Genomic DNA, 16,446 nt, shown 5'->3' on the forward strand with positions numbered 1-16,446 from the left:
TTGCACTACGAATTCCATCCATCAAAAGAATGGACATGATTTTCACTCTGCTTCAAATGCGAGTGTCAGGAACAGCATCAGTTGCTGTTCATGACTCTATTGACTTTTTAACCTCAGAGGTAATTTTGTTTCCATCAATGGAGAGGCATTATAATGAATCCGCGAATGTGTCTGTCCTCATCAAATTCATTAGCATTCTACATCTGCTATACAATGACATGCAAGCCATGATCCTGACCTTTATATCCCTAGAGTGAAAGGAAATACATATGTATCACTGCATTAAATTGTGCATTGTTCATTAATCTATTTTATGGGGACAACACACACACTATTTCAAATGTTGTGTCCCAATTTAGCTATTCCACAATTTGCACATTAAAGATTATAATTGCTAATGTACAGAGCATGTTATCCAATTATAATCTTTACATCTCACTTTAGTTTACCCAGATACAATTCAAATTGGATTGTAAGTGTGACAACTGAATGTTAACTGTGAACAACTATGCAGTAGACAAGAGATTCATTCTGTTGCTACAGGCACCAAAGTTCAGGTTGTCTGCAAACCAAATATAAATAAAGCTCACTAAAATTAGTGGCCAAAAAAATCCAGTAAATACTAGCAGACCTGGTACTTGTTTTTAATGAATCCCAGTAGATTTACCTTTGGCAGGTGGCCAACTGCTCAAGATCAGTGCTTTAGAAACCAGCTTTCAGACAGTGTCCTCTATGTTTTCATCCATTAAGGTTTCCAATTCATTTTATTAAAAGTAATAAATCACAAATTGTGCCTCAGCTAGAGTACCAATTGGGGAAAAAGATGTCAAGGTCTAGAAAGAACACATCGAACCATGCAATACCAAGACTTTCAGTTATGTAGGAAGACTAGAAAAACTAGTACTGTTGTCCACAGGACAGAGAAGGGTAAAGGTAAAGCAATGTTCAACATTATGTGTGGTTTTTTAAAATCAAGGAGGCAGAAACTCTTTTTATTGCCTCGAGCAGTCATGAACCCGAGTCAACCATTTTCACAGACGAGATGGGCTGAAGGGCCTGTAGCAAAAGAACCACAAATGACAGGAGGAGAGTGTCTATGATCTGGTTGATTGGGTACTGTTAGCAGATTCGGTAAGAATTTCAAAAGAATTATAATTTAAAAGAGGGAACAAAGAGCAGAACCTTAATAAAACAGGAGATAGTCCTTACAAAGGGCTGGTTTTCAGTTAAATGGTTTAGTCAGTAAGCAGCACAGGGGTTAGCACACGTTTCACCATACAGTTCAATTCCCGCCACTGCCTGCAAGCAGTTTGTACATTACCGTCATGACTGTGTGGGTTTTCTCCGGGGGCTCTGGTTTCTCCCTGCAGTCCAAAGATGTACCGGTTGGTAATTTAATTGGTCTTTGTAAATTGTTCTGTAATTAGGCTCACATTAAATCAGGAGACTGCTAGGTGGCATGGCTCGAAGGGCCAATTCCACACTGTACCTCAATAAATGAATAAATAAATAATGGGGCGGAGTTTGAATAATCAGCAGATTAAAATTAGCTTCATTTAGTCAATGGTGTGCATAGGGATGGAAAATGGAGCTGCAAATAAACACCATATTATAAACAATTTAAATGACGGGATAAAAACTTACTTATCCAGGTTTTTTTGTTGATACAAAGACAGGCAGCATTCTAGCCAAAATGGATGGAAGTAATGAAGAAATGTTAAATGACAAGAGCAAATGAGAAAACTGTCATAAATGGGTTTTAATATAAACAAATATGAGGTCATCTACTTTAAACTCAATATACTTTCTAAATAGTAAAAAGCTGGAAGTAGTGGAGACCCAATGACACCTCAGCATCTATGACTTATACATTATGGGCAAGATGGGAAAATCAAGAGTCTCAGCCTGAAACATCGACTGTTTATTTCCTTCCATAGAAGCTGCCTGAATGCTGAGTTCCTCCAGCATTTTGTGTGTGTTGCTCTGGATTTCCAGCATCTGCAGAATCTCATACCTATGTGCAGGTAACTGATGAACTGCAATAAAAGTGAGTTGAATGTTACAAATATATAAAGTTTAATTAGACCACAGCTGGAAGTTTCAAATATCTATTCCTTATGTGCCAAAGAACTACCTTACTTCACTCCTAAAATCCTGGTTCTGGGATTTTAGAATTTTCTTTTGCAACCAGCACAGAAAAATACAGCGCAGAAACAGGCCCTTCATAGTCATAGTCATACTTTATTGATCCCAGGGGAAATTGGTTTTCGTTACAGTTGCACCATAAATAATAAATAGTAATAAAACCATAAATAGTTAAATAGTAATATGTAAATTATGCCAGGAAATTATGAAATAAGTCCAGGACCAGCCTATTAGCTCAGGGTGTCTGACCCTCCAAGGGAGGAGTTGTAAAGTTTGATGGCCACAGGCAGGAATGACTTCCTATGACGCTCTGTGTTGCATCTCGGTGGAATGAGTCTGGCTGAATGTACTCCTGTGCCCAACCAGTACATTATGTAGTGGATGGGAGACATTGTCCAAGATGGCATGCAACTTGGACGGCATCCTCTTTTCAGACACCACCGTCAGAGAGTCCAGTTCCATCCCCACAACATCACTGGCCTAACGAATGAGTTTGTTGATTCTGTTGGTGTCTGCTACCCTCAGCCTGCTGCCCCAGCACACAACAGCAAACATGATCGCGCTGGCCACCACAGACTCGTAGAACATCCTCAGCATCGTCCGACAGATGTCGAAGGACCTCAGTCTCCTCAGGAAATAGAGACGGCTCTGACCCTTCTTGTAGGCAGCCTCAGTGTTCTTTGACCAGTCCAGTTTATTGTCAATTCGTATCCCCAGGTATCTGTAATCCTCCACCATGTCCATACTGACCCCTTGGATGGAAACAGGGGTCGCCGGTACCTAGCTCTCCTCAGGTCTACCACCAGCTCCTTAGTCTTTTTCACATTAAGCTGCAGCTAATTCTGCTCACACCATGTGACAAAGTTTCCTACCGTAGCCCTGTACTCAACCTCATCTCCCTTGGTGATGCATCCAACTATGGCAGAGTCATCAGAAAACTTCTGAAGATGACCATCTAGCCCATCTAGTCTGTGACGAAACACTTAATTGCTGATCCCATTGACCTGCACCTGGACCATAACTCTCCATACCCCTCCCATCTATGTACTCATCCAAACTTGGAATGATGTGAGGTCATATTTTAATTTTAAATCTGAGGTTGATAAGTTTTCATAAATCATATATGCTTTATACAGAGTTTTCATTATTTGTAAATTACCAAGTTTTCTTTGATCTGACTCACTTAATTAATAAGAAACTTGCTTTGAAATACAGGATACCTATATTCTAAAAGTTGGTGGTGCATTTAATCATCATCAGTCTGCCAGAGCATTTTGAAGAACTAGGTTGCAATCATTTGGGGAATTAAATGTAGCAACAATTTTTTTTCACAGCAGCTAAATCATTTCAAAGTCTACAATAGCAAGCAGATAAAAAGCTGAAGACATTTATGACTGAAGACATATAGTGACCACAAAACAGCCAGAAAGAGTACACTGCTAAAGTATCCCTGATGTAGGTTAAGGATACAGTTACAGTAATCAAGATTATAATGACCAAGTGATGACAGCATTATCTGACCCACCTAGCTTATCACAATAGAATAACAAGGTCCCAACCCACTGGTGGCAAGAGTGCTGGATGTTTCACTGCTGAATTTTTAATGATCATAGGCTGAAATCCATAGGCTGTCCAATCCCCTCCCATCGTTGGTCCCCCTGCCAAAAACAGAATTTTATCTCATTCAGTGCTCAGAGCTGAATGCAATTAATTTTCATCAAAAGCATTGTTGCAAAGAACATCTTAAGTCTGCTTCACTTTGGATATTAAAGAAAATTCAAGGCACTTTGTTTAATTTCTTTTATAAACATCCAAAGACAAAGCTGGAAGCTGAAACCCTTAGTTGTTAGGCAATTTAAATATAACCTTATCTCTGAGTCTATAATCAGTGTAGTTATCCTACATCCTAGGAAAATTAGCTTTTTCCATCACTAAATCAACAGAAAGTGACACTATTGAAAATAACCCTTTTAAATCAAGATGAAAGTGACAGTGGAGAAAATTACACAGTGCACAAGCCATTGCTGGATTAATTAAACTGACCAAAAACTTCAGCTGACAGCTTTCAAACTAGAACTGCAGATAAATTATGTTTGTAATTTCAAATTATACCTGTCATGCACTGTAAAACTTGAGATATAAGGGGACAGAAATCTATTTTTCTTGAAAATCTGGGTTATAACTCAAAAGAATGAAAAAGACACCACTCAATCTATCTTTGTGAAAAGGCACCTATATAACCCCAATTACCATAAAAAACAGCATATAGGTTGCCCTTCTGTTAAGCGTCAGGAAATGTAGCAAATGTTATGAATCCATTAGGTACAATTTTAATTTAGTACTAATTGATCAATTACACAGATTAAAGATGGGTTCTATGACTACAAATATAATTGTCGGGACTGAACCGCCTCTTTCCATGTTCTAATCTCTACCACCCAGATTTGAAAACAAGATATCTAAACAACGCATGCTATTATTAAACTGTAACATTTGAAATTGCCACAATTTCTGGACAATTTATGCCACCATCCTGTTAATTTTCCAAATTTTACCTCTAATCATCTCTTCATGAAATGAATGCACATTAATCTTGGCACAAAAGATTAACAGTAAATTGACGTGATTACTAACCAACATTCTTTAAAAGAATCCCTTAAAAAAAATAGAACATTATAGCATAGTACAAGCCCTTCAGCCCATGATGTTGTGCTAACCTTTTTATCCACTCTAACATCATTCTAAACATTCCCTCCTAGTGTTGGACTGCTCTGGGAAATCTAGAAATTCCTAAAATTTAATGAGAATTAATAGATTTTAATATAATTCATCTACTTTGAACTCAAAGTTAGAATAACAATGCTTCTTAAAAGGCAAAATGATTTAGGCAGTGTAGATCTAAAAATATAGAAAACAATCAAAACATTTCATGGGAAATCTGGTATTTACTTCTAAAGGACTGGGATAAAGAAGTCCAGTACATTATGTGGCTATCCAAACTTTAGATTAGACCAGTGCCTGGAGTACTGAAAACAATTCTGTGCACCAGACAATTTCAAATTCTAATTTTAACATTTTTTCCTATCTACCTCGTTTTAAAAAATTCAGATATATTATTCTGTACCTAGCATCATACTGGTACCATCCTCCCCTCTCGCCTTCTAATTCTGAATATTGCCTCAAAGAAAGACAAAGCAATGATCTGAGCAAAACAAGTCTCGTAATGAGCAAAAATCTTCGCTTGATTGTACAGGTGCAAGAAGTAAATATGTACTAATGACATTGAGGAAACCTTCACCAGTAAGGTTTTTCCTGACTTTAATAGCCTACAAATGAGGAAGACAGCATAACAAATGAGTGTTAACTTGTTAAAGCAAACAAAAAAAAAACATACCAATACAAAGTGGAAACAATGACAAAGCAGTATACACTTCTTACCGTTTCCTCCAATACCAGAGCCACAGCTTATACCTCAATAAAGCAGGAACTTGCAACTGATCTTTCACCTCCAGACAGTTCTACCAGTTATCATTTTGAGTCAAAGCTAACTGGTCTGAATATTTTACTTACCCTTTTCACTCTCCATAACATCTGAGAAACCAGATAACTATTAGTGAATGGGAAATACTTTTGAAAAAATTTATATTTAAACCAAGCTACTCATTTGATTTGTTTTTGATCCAAATACACTATTGATGATACCTGAAAACACCTAGTTTGTAACTGTGCTTAAAACTTCCATGAAAATCTGTTTTTCAAATTTAATGCCACAACTGATTAAAAACTGAGTTATTGTGTTAGCATTATTTATGGATACAAATTTGAGGCAAGCATTTTCTTCACTGTTAGGTATCATTAGTCCACCAATTTATTTGACCAATGACATAGTCCACTCTTTACTGATAACAACAGACAATGCTGCCAATCGTTTTAATTACCATGACAATTAATTGCACAAGACATCCCTTATTAAGTTACCTATATTATCTTGGAAATTTCAATAGCAATTTTGAAGGCTGTGCTGATTTTAGGCGAAGTCAAGTTTCAAGCTGCTGCAATCAGTTACTGTCAATCTGTGATCACTACAGTAATAAGATTCCAAATGCAACAAATGACAATTTAGGAAGGAATACCTACAGAGTGAAGTTGTTTTTTTACAATAATATTTTTCTATTTTGACTCAGCACAAGTTATGAAATTAAGTTTTCTTTAGAAAACACTTCAAAAAAAACTAAAAAGGTAAGGGAAAATCTTCAATGCAGTATGAAAAGGCTTAATGACCTTAAGGCATGTTGATTTAATATTTAAAATAAGAAAGGAATCCAAATAGAATGCTATGTATAAATGGATTCAAGGATATCAGAGGATGTTTGCCTAAAACAACATACGTGATTTTTTTGCACCCTCCAGCACTAATGAATTTGCATTTCTTCCCCTTGTATTCTCCAGATTGTTGTTTAATAAGACAACTAATAAGGTCAGTTTCTTAGAAGAGCATTTTCTGGAGCCAACCAGTGGGCAAGCCATTCTAGACCCGGAATCGTGTAACAAGATAGAATTAATTAATGACTAATTGTTAAGGTGTCCAAAGCTGCAGCAATCATAACACAATTAAATTTCAGACATCCCACCTCTCCTGGGAGTTCCGGGAGTCTCCCGCTTATTGATTGAGGCTCCCTGATGCCCGCAAATTATATACAATATCCCAGAAATCGATTTTTTAGAGAGGGAGAAGAAGAGGGAAAAAAAAAGAAAGAAAATGAATGAATCCTGCTTGATCTCTCTTTGTGCTAAGTAAACCTATCAGTTTTCTCTGCGGGCAGTCTTTACAGTCGACCTCTCTCTCTCTTCCATACTCCGTCAGTTCAGTTACTGCCGTCTGTAATGACGCTGTAATCATCCGGACAACTGTCGATGATGAAGTACAAAAGCCTGGCGAAGAAATTCCCAAGGCTGGCGGTGACAACCTGACTACGCGAGGCTGTCCTATACAGGCCGGGCGCGTTGGCGTCTTAAAGGGAATTAGAGCGGGGTTTAAATTGGAGCAAAATTCTAAAATCGCCCCCTAAGACATCTTTTAAAACGCGCTGGCAGCAAGCAAATTCTTCGGGGTTTTTTTCCTGAAACACTTCCACTTACAGGTACATCAAAGCCTGCGATGGGCTGGGTTTAAGCACAGCCATTTTCAGAAGAAAAACTGATTTTAATAAATACCCGGCCCCCACCAAGGTCTCGTCATTAGGACAGCGAACTGTTTACCTGTGCTGCACACTTTAAATGCATTTTGAATTACACTTTATTAAGTAATATGGTAATAAATTGTTTTATGTGGTGTGCGTGATATATGTATTGTAGCTACACCATGGTCCGGACAGAGGTTGTTTCGTTTGTGGACAATCAGCCAGATGACAATAAACTTGAACTTGAAGATACAGAACTTCTAAATCACTCATTTAAAATCCCTCATTTTGATGTAAGAAAGTAAGTTCTGATCCTGACTATTGTGGGGGGGGGGGTGTGAGAGTGTGAGACACACACACACATAACAGACGTACATGCCATCGGACGTTGTCCGAATAGTTATAGTCATAGTCATACTTTATTGATCCCCGGGGAAATTGGTTTTCGTTACAGTTGCACCATAAATAATAAATAGTAATAAAACCATAAGTAGTTAAATAGTAATATGTAAATTATGCCAGTAAATTATGAAATAAGTCCAGGACCAGCCTATTGGCTCAGGGTGTCTGACCCTCCAAGGGAGGAGTTGTGAAGTTTGATGGCCACAGGCAGGAATGACTTCCTATGACGTTCTGTGTTGCATCTCGGTGGAATGAGTCTCTGGCTGAATATACCCACCCAGTACATTATGTAGTGGATGGGAGACATTGACCAAGATGGCATGCAACTTAGACAGCATCCTCTTTTCAGACACCACCGTGAGAGAGTCCAGTTCCATCCCCACAACATCACTGGCCTTACCAATGAGTTTGTTGATTCTGTTGGTGTCTGCCACCCTCAGCCTACTGCCCCAGCACACAACAGCAAACATGAGAGCACTGGCCACCACAGTCTCGTAGAACATCCTCAGCATGGACGTTAAGCAGCACACATCTGTAATAAGGATACACCTTATGCTTGTATTTCTTTTAGGGACCACAACATACTAGGGAGGCTAAGCGCAGGGAAGGCTGCTCAAGTATTTCACAAACAACAGGAATTCTGCAGATGCTGGAAATTCAAGCAACACACATCAAGGTTGCTGGTGAACGCAGCAGGCCAGGCAGCATCTCTAGGAAGAGGTACAGTCGACGATTCAGGCCGAGACCCTTCGTCAGGACTCAGGGTCCTGATGAAGGGTCTCAGCCTGAAATGTCGACTGTACCTCTTACTAGAGATCAAGTATTTCACAGTTCTTTTCAGCAGAAAACCAAAGTCTAACAGAGAAGGTCACAAGAGCTGAGTTGTACTTTACACCTTTCATCGTTGAGCATAACCTGCCATTCCAGGTGTGTCAGCACAGGCAAGCTATTCAGGAAAATGTTTCCTGATTCAGAAATAGCAAAACACTATGCCTGCTCATCAACCAAGACAGCAGCTATTGTGAACATGGCACATTAAGACAGAATTCAGAAGTCAGCTGTCTCACAAAACACTTGTGAATTTGATGTCTTGCAAAATTAACAAATTCATTGACACAGACTGCTATGAGGTTGAGACTTCCGGTTGAGACCTCCCTGAAATGAGTTTTTGCAGGGTGGGATGTCTGAAATTTTATTTTTTTGGGGGGAGCGGGGGGAGAGAGATTTTCAAGGCAATTATAAGAACATAAAAGCTGAGCTCATAGATCATAAAGATTGCTACACTGAACTGGAAATAAGTAAATTGATATGCAGTGGCAAATACTTTTAAGGGGATTTTCAGAATACACATAAGTGTGTAGTCTAATGAGAAAGAAAAAAAATCAAAGGGGAGGACCAACCATCCACTGGTAACTAACAAAGCTAGTTGGTATCAAACAAACAGAAAGCATACACTCAGAGGACACTTTATTAGGTATGCCTGTACACCTGTTCATTAATACAAATATCAAATCAGCCAATCATGTGGCAGCAACTCAACGTGTTAAAGCATGAACACATGGTCAAGAGGTTCAGTTGTTGTTTTGACCAAATATCAGAATGGAGAAGAAATGTGATCTAAGTGACTTTGACATGAATGATTGTTGGTGCCAAACAGAGTGTTTGAGGATCTCAGAAACTGGGATTTTCATGCACAATAGTCTCTGGAGTTTACAGAGAATGGTGCAAAAAACAAAAAAAAAAAACAGTATATGGCAGTTCTATGGGCAAAAATGCACTGCTAATGAGAGAGGTCAGGGGAGAATGGCCAGACTGGATCAAGTTGACAAGAAGGCAACAGTAACTCGAGTAACCACACAGTACAACAGAGGTGTGCAGAAGAGCATCTCTAAATGCACAACATGTTGAACCTTGAAATGACTGGGCTACAGCAGAAGAAGAAAAAGAACATACACTCAGTGGTCACTTTATCAGATACAGGAGGAGCCTAATAAAATGGTCACTGAATGTATATTTATACAATATATGTGCCATATTTGGCAAGTCAAAAGACTGAGTAGAATAAAAGAAAAGGCAAAGAACAACTAAAATATTAAAGAAAAAATTGATTATGAGATAAACCTGGCCAGGCATACAAAACAAAACCAGGAGTTTCTATTGATGTCTAAAGCAAAGTTCATAAAGTGTAATTAGTTTTGGGAATTAACAATGGAAACTAAGAGATAGCAAATTAATTACTACAGAGGATAGCTGAAAATAAAAGGGGAGGAGGGGACTCAGGACATTGACAATGATCAGAGAAGTAGTGGAGCTACGAGCGAACCTGTCTCAAGGTCCTCATGGATTTCTTCCCACCAGCTTTAAGGTAGTGTTTGGTGAATTACACATTGCTTTTACATAGAACCATGCACCAGAGTTGTGCCAGACTAATTAACTAATTCAGTTTTAATTTTCCAATATTTTCCAGATTTGGGGAAGGTTCCATTAGGTTATAATCTTGCAAATGGAATGTCTTTATTTAAAAAAAAAGGAAGTGACAGAAATCAATTTGTCCTAGAGAAAATACTTGTAGATATCATTGAAAGCATGATAGCAGATCATTTAGATTCAGGAAAAGTTAGTGATGTCTCAGCAGTAAGGACAGAAGATATGGTTGCTATATTTTCTGATGATACACAGATAGAAAAGTGAGAAGAAGAAACATAGAGATTACAAAGTGCTTTTGATACTGAAATAATGAGTTAATGATCTGGCAAATGGAGTATAGTGAGGGGAAAAAAACACTTAACCCATGAGGTTTTTTGAGGGGGCAGGGGGGAGAGCGAGAGAGACTTTCCCGGTTTATATGATGAATAAACTCTTCTTTGGCTTCCAGCTGGGTACAGGTATCAATTATAACCTTGTTATAAACAATACCTGTACCCGGCTAAAAGCCCAAGAAGAGCTTATTCATCAGATCCTTATGTGATCTACAAGGAAGCGACCAATTCCATGCTTCTCTATAGCTAATAACAATAATCAGAATGTAACTAGTCGGTATTAGGTCACTAGGTACACAGTTGAAGCGGAAGATGGAAATAATACTGTGGCAACCACTAGTCCAGGACAAAGACAAACAAAATGGACTTGACCTTGACTAGACTACTGATGTGAGCAATCATATTGGATGAAAACAGAAGAAATAGGATTTAAGTCATTACTCAACACTAGAGCAAAACAAAGTCTTGGGATCACTGAGGAATCCCCAGACCAACACTTGTAAGAAGATTTTTGAAGTCTGAGACCCAGAGGCTAAAAGGAAGCCGAAAGTCAAACTTGATTCAGTCCTGAAGAAGGGTCTCGGCCTGAAATGTCAACTGTTTGTTCATTTTCGTGGGTGCTGCCTGACCTGCTGAGTTGCTCCAACATTTTGTGTGTGTTGCTCTGGATTTCCAGCATCTGCAGAATCTCTTATCTTGATTCTAATCTCCTTATATTTTGATGAATAGTAGACTATGCAAGGTGTGAGTACTTGTATATTGTCTTTGCATTTAAGTGTTTGAATAAATCCATGTACAATTTTCACCAGTTGTTAGTAGAAAATTTCTAATCTAAATGTGGATGCAACACAGCAAGCTTCAGCATTCTTGGTCCCATTCTCTACGATCTCCTTAAGAATTCATCAACCTTTTAAAAATCTTCTGTAAACCTAACCCTCTAGACAGATTTTCAGGAATTCCATTTAAAAGGTTTTCTGACTCTGCTGAGCAACAAACTTATATCGCGTTTTGTTTTCTTAAGAAATAGAACCTACTTAAAAGCACATTTAAAATAATTTATAAGTGCAAGCTTAACAGTTTAAAAGACCTTTAAACTATTTCAATTCAATATCATGAGATACACGAAACCAAATACTTAAGATATATACAAGACACAACCCAAAACACCTACTCAAAGAGACCAAACAGAAAATAAAAAGCGGTTAATCTGCAAGTTCAACGTCTATATAAATAACTATTCTGCTCAATTCCTGAGATGAGACAAAGCAATGAAGTCTCAAAATGCAGCACTCATCATTACCCAGAGAAAAACAAAGACAAAGCTTTCTTTATCCCAATATAAATCACTATGGAGACTCTCAACATGTACTTGCTATGCAAATTCAAAGAATGAAGTTCTAAAATACCTGATCAAATTCCAACAATGCATTTTAGTTTCCAAAACTGCCATGGACAGTCCCAAACCCAGATGCAAAAGGAACAGGGTTGGATATGGGGTAGCAACCACATCTCGTAACAACCCAGAGCTACAGAAACACCTCATCCCTAGACAGAGGACTCTGGCAAGCTGCTGTCAGCAGCCTGTGCCGCAGTAGGGATGGGCTTAAGTAAATATATCAGCTCCCATTGTGCAACACTCAGTAACTTAAGGGTTATGCAGAACAGAAATGGGTCCTTTGCCCCACCATGTCCTTGCCAACCTTTTTGATCTCCACTAATCCCTTTAGCTTGCATTAGATCCATATCCTTCTCTTCCTTACCTTTTTAAGTGTCTATCAAAATGAAACTTAGAAGTACTGATTGTACCCAAGTCCATCACATCGCCTGATACCAAATTCCAGTTATAACCACCCTTTATGTAAAAAAGAAACTTTCCCCTTGAATCCGTTTAAAACTCTTTCCTCTCACCTCTGCCATCTTGCTTTTGATACACAATCTATCGACTTTCTCCAGGCTGTGGCAGGAATTGTTTGTAACATGGACAGTTTGCAAGTTGGAAATATGGCTATGAATCTAATTCCCGAGTGGTAGGAGATATCTGCAGCCCGGTAGCAGCTGGTAAATTGATTTCAACAGCCTCCCAAACCACTCATTCATGTGCACAAGTTGTTCTCAGTTGGGAATTGGTAACCTGAAGATCTGTAGTGGAAATCAGTGGGGAAAGCATGCTTCCTATAAGTTTATATATTACTAATGTTAATATTTACCATTAAAATTAAGACAGCAAAACACCAATCTATTTTCAACTCTTCATACTCACATATCTTACAACCCTATCTTCGAGAAACACCATTTACATCGGCACAGCACATTACCCTTTCAAAATTCCAGCACAACAAAACCTTGGATACTTCAAATATAATGTACAACAAGCAGTTTTCAAACATTGCTAATATGAACCCACATCTACAAATACTTTTCCACCTATCACTTCCCTGCTCCTTATTTCATCCACCCATATGGCTTCACCTACTACCTGCCGATAGGTTTCGGCCCGAAACGTTGAGTGTACTTTTTTTCTATAGATGCTACCTGGCCTGCTGAGTTCCTCCAGCATTTTGTGTGTGTTGCTCAGATTTCCAGCATCTGCAGACTTTCTCTTGTTTGTGACTGATCACCTATCTCCTTCTAGCTTGCCCTCCTTCCTACCCCTCCCCCCCCACCATTTTATACTGGCATCTTCCCCCTTTCCCTCCAGTCCTGATTAAGGGTCTTCAATTAAAATGTCAATTGTTTATTCATTTCCATAGATGCTGCCTGATCTGCGGAGTTCATCCAGCATTTTGTGTTTACCTACAAATACTAGTTTAATTCAACAATGAAGACATCAGCGGAAACGACAAATGGGCCAGATACAACCATCAACTTGAAATTTTATTTCTGTATTTTTTTCTCTCTCCACAGATTTCCACTACAGATCTTCTCCAGATTACCAATTCCCAACTGAGGACAACTTGTGCACATAAGTTAGTGTTTTGGGAGGCCGTTGAAATCAATTTACCAGCTGCTACAGGGCTGTAGATATCTCCTACCACCTGGGAATTAGATTCATAGCCACATTTCCAACTTGCAAACTGTCCATGTTACAAACAATTCCTGCCACAACCTGGGGAAAGCCTATAAATTGTGTTTTCATTTTTGATTCCCATTCCAGCAATATTTTATTTATTGGTCAACCATGCTGCCCTTATCCACAAATCATCACCCAACATGTCCAAACACAATCCATGCTGAAGTAAAAACAAAAAATTTCAAAAACAATCTATGGTTCCAACAGTTTCTTTGGAAACATAAACAGGTTGTCAGTCCAGTTGCTCACTATCCCATTCACCTGCCAAACATTTGCTCGCTGCAACACCAGCATTCAATGGCAGGTGTTTACTCTCTACAGCAACTCTTAAAGCTGTCAAAAGCACTTCCACCTCGGCCACCACTTAAAAATAAAAGGCCAGCAGAAGAATCACCTTCAAGCTCCCCTTTAAATTGTGCACCATTCCAAACTGGCATGGCTTTATTCTTGCTCAGCCAAAATCCCTGACAAACACTTTGGGAGCTCTTCATCACATTAAACAAACTCTTGGTAGTAAATAAAAAAGGCAATAAATGTTATCTATCACTAATGCTCATAACCAAACAAAAAGTCAGAGGTCACCTTGCAACTTTTCTGATAATTCCTGATAATAAATCAAGAATTATTAAACCTGACAAGTTATATCTGAAATATTTATTGTGTTTCTCTACACACAGTTGTTCCCTTGATATGAGCAATTCCATAATTTTCTATTTTGATTATGATTTGAAAGTCTTCAACATTTATATGACTTGTGATTTAAAATCCTCACTGCTGGTTGAGTGCAGTCATGACAGTATACAAGCTTAATAATATCAAAATTATCAATACAGAAGGAGCACTTAAGAACCATCCAAATCAGACGAGCTCGTATGATCCGATCCTCAACAACTCACTGGAATATTTATCCCATTACTCAGTAACTGACTAGTAAACCTAGTTAAGTGCACTGACTATGTATTGCTGTAATTCACAAGGGTACTTTAATGCACTCAAACTTTACTGCAACTTTCGTAGTTATGAATAGTAATACAGTATTGGGTGAAAAGACCCCACATTCATTCCCCATACGAATTAATCTAGTCATACTTCAATCACTACTACTTTATTGTCTCTTGGTCACTATCCTGGAAATTCCTTATAAGTTTACTGCTGTGGCATCACCTCTTACAAAGTAAAACCAAGTGACATATGTGATGAAAAGAGCTCAGAGCTTTTTATGCTTGCTTTGACTGACAGAACATGGGGGTACCATCATATGTAATATATAGTAACTTCTATGTATTGCACTGTACTGCTGCTGTAAAACATTAAGATTTCATGGCATATGTCAGTGATAATAAACCAGATTGTGAAAATGTACTGTAATCTTGGACAAATAAACTTATTTTTTGTTTCTGCACACTTGAATACACTTTTTTAAATAATTATATATTTTTCTCTTGTCCTGCAGATGAATGGTACAACTCTAGGTCACATAATACTCATTAGTTGCAATTAACTCAGTCCTCCGTGACATGTTTAACTGCTGGTAACTTTGTTCAGTACAATTGATATAATGATCAGCATAGTAGAAGTTGATAAATCTTGAGAAAATTTACACGAATTAAGAAATTTTATATACCAATTATATAAACTTAGGGAAAACTAAAAAAAAAGTTAAACACTTACCCCTGCTATATATATTGCATTGCTTCATTCCTTCAAAAAGCATTGAATGTCTTTTTCATCTAAAGAAAGAAAAACTGTATTACCAAATCATATCATCCAAGAATGCTCAAGAATCATTTAAGAAACAATAAATATCGTACACAGGATAGTGGTAAAAATCCTAAAAGAATAAAAAATGTCCTAAGTTAGATAAGTCGTTTCTTTGTTTTATTTGGCGGGGATTAAAATTTAAATGATATGGTGTAAATTGTTAACAAGCATGTAATGTATCTAGATGATTTATACAATTTTTAAAATTATATTGCAGAGACAGGCAAGGAAAAAATTGCTTCATAAGCCAAAGTAAGGCAGAAATTGCAAAGTCACACATTTCCAATCTTTTTTTAAGAGGGCTATTGCTGGACAACTGAAGAACTAGTCATTCAACACAAAAAAAAATCTCTTTGCCACATATGGTCCATGCCAACCATGATATACCATCCAAGGTAATCCCATTAATGGTTTGGCCCATAACTTTCTAAACCTTTCCAACCCATGAAACTGTCCAAATGTCTTTTAAAAGATGTCTTTTAAAAATGTAAGATGCACGGATAACTCAGAAACGAGAGAGCACTCTGTGTTGGGTAAACTACTGGAAACAATATCCTGGGCAAATTGTTGGATTAGCTGAAAGCTAACAGAGAACTATAATATTGTACTCATCAACCAGGGAACCAAATATTCATCTGCCATTGAAATGAAAATCAAAAACCTTACAGATACTGGAATAGAGACACACAGCATTTTGTCCCTGATCACCAATTTTTGTCCCCCCACCTAGTTCGTTCCACCTACTACCCAGTTTTTTTATATATTCTTGTTATTTTTTTAATTACAAACAAACAAAAAAACAAAAAAAAAAGCACATTCACAAAACCACGACCTTAACAAAATCAGATTAAATATTGAGCAGCAAAAGGGAGGAAAAATATAAAGGCAGAAGTAAACATACACAGCAGAGGTGCACCGCACCAAAACCCCCTAGTCCTCACCCCATAAGAAAGTCCAATACAGGGCCCCATATCCTTTCAAAGATGTCCCCTCTGTCCTCATTACATAGTCTCAGTCTCTCCAAATGTAAAGTTCTCTCAGCCACAGATCGTACGTAGGCACAGAGTCCATTTTCCACATTTGCAGGATTAACTTCTTAGCAATCACCATTCCAAACAATAGAGTCATT

General features: G+C 37.9%; 1 protein-coding gene across 6 annotated transcripts in view; it reads right to left on the minus strand.

Moving 5' to 3' along the window:
• The window catches only part of galnt11 (UDP-N-acetyl-alpha-D-galactosamine:polypeptide N-acetylgalactosaminyltransferase 11 (GalNAc-T11)), a 137,948-nt gene that overhangs the window by 104,116 nt on the left and 17,386 nt on the right, over window positions 1–16,446 (minus strand). For all 6 annotated transcript variants that reach the window (XM_063044451.1, XM_063044452.1, XM_063044457.1 and 3 more), the window contains one exon: window positions 15,228–15,286. The gene's annotated coding sequence lies outside the window, so the exon portion shown is untranslated. The remainder of the gene's footprint in view (window positions 1–15,227; window positions 15,287–16,446) is intronic.

This window comes from Mobula hypostoma, chromosome 3, assembly GCF_963921235.1.
Source record: "Mobula hypostoma chromosome 3, sMobHyp1.1, whole genome shotgun sequence".
NCBI classification, from domain to species: domain Eukaryota; kingdom Metazoa; phylum Chordata; class Chondrichthyes; order Myliobatiformes; family Myliobatidae; genus Mobula; species Mobula hypostoma.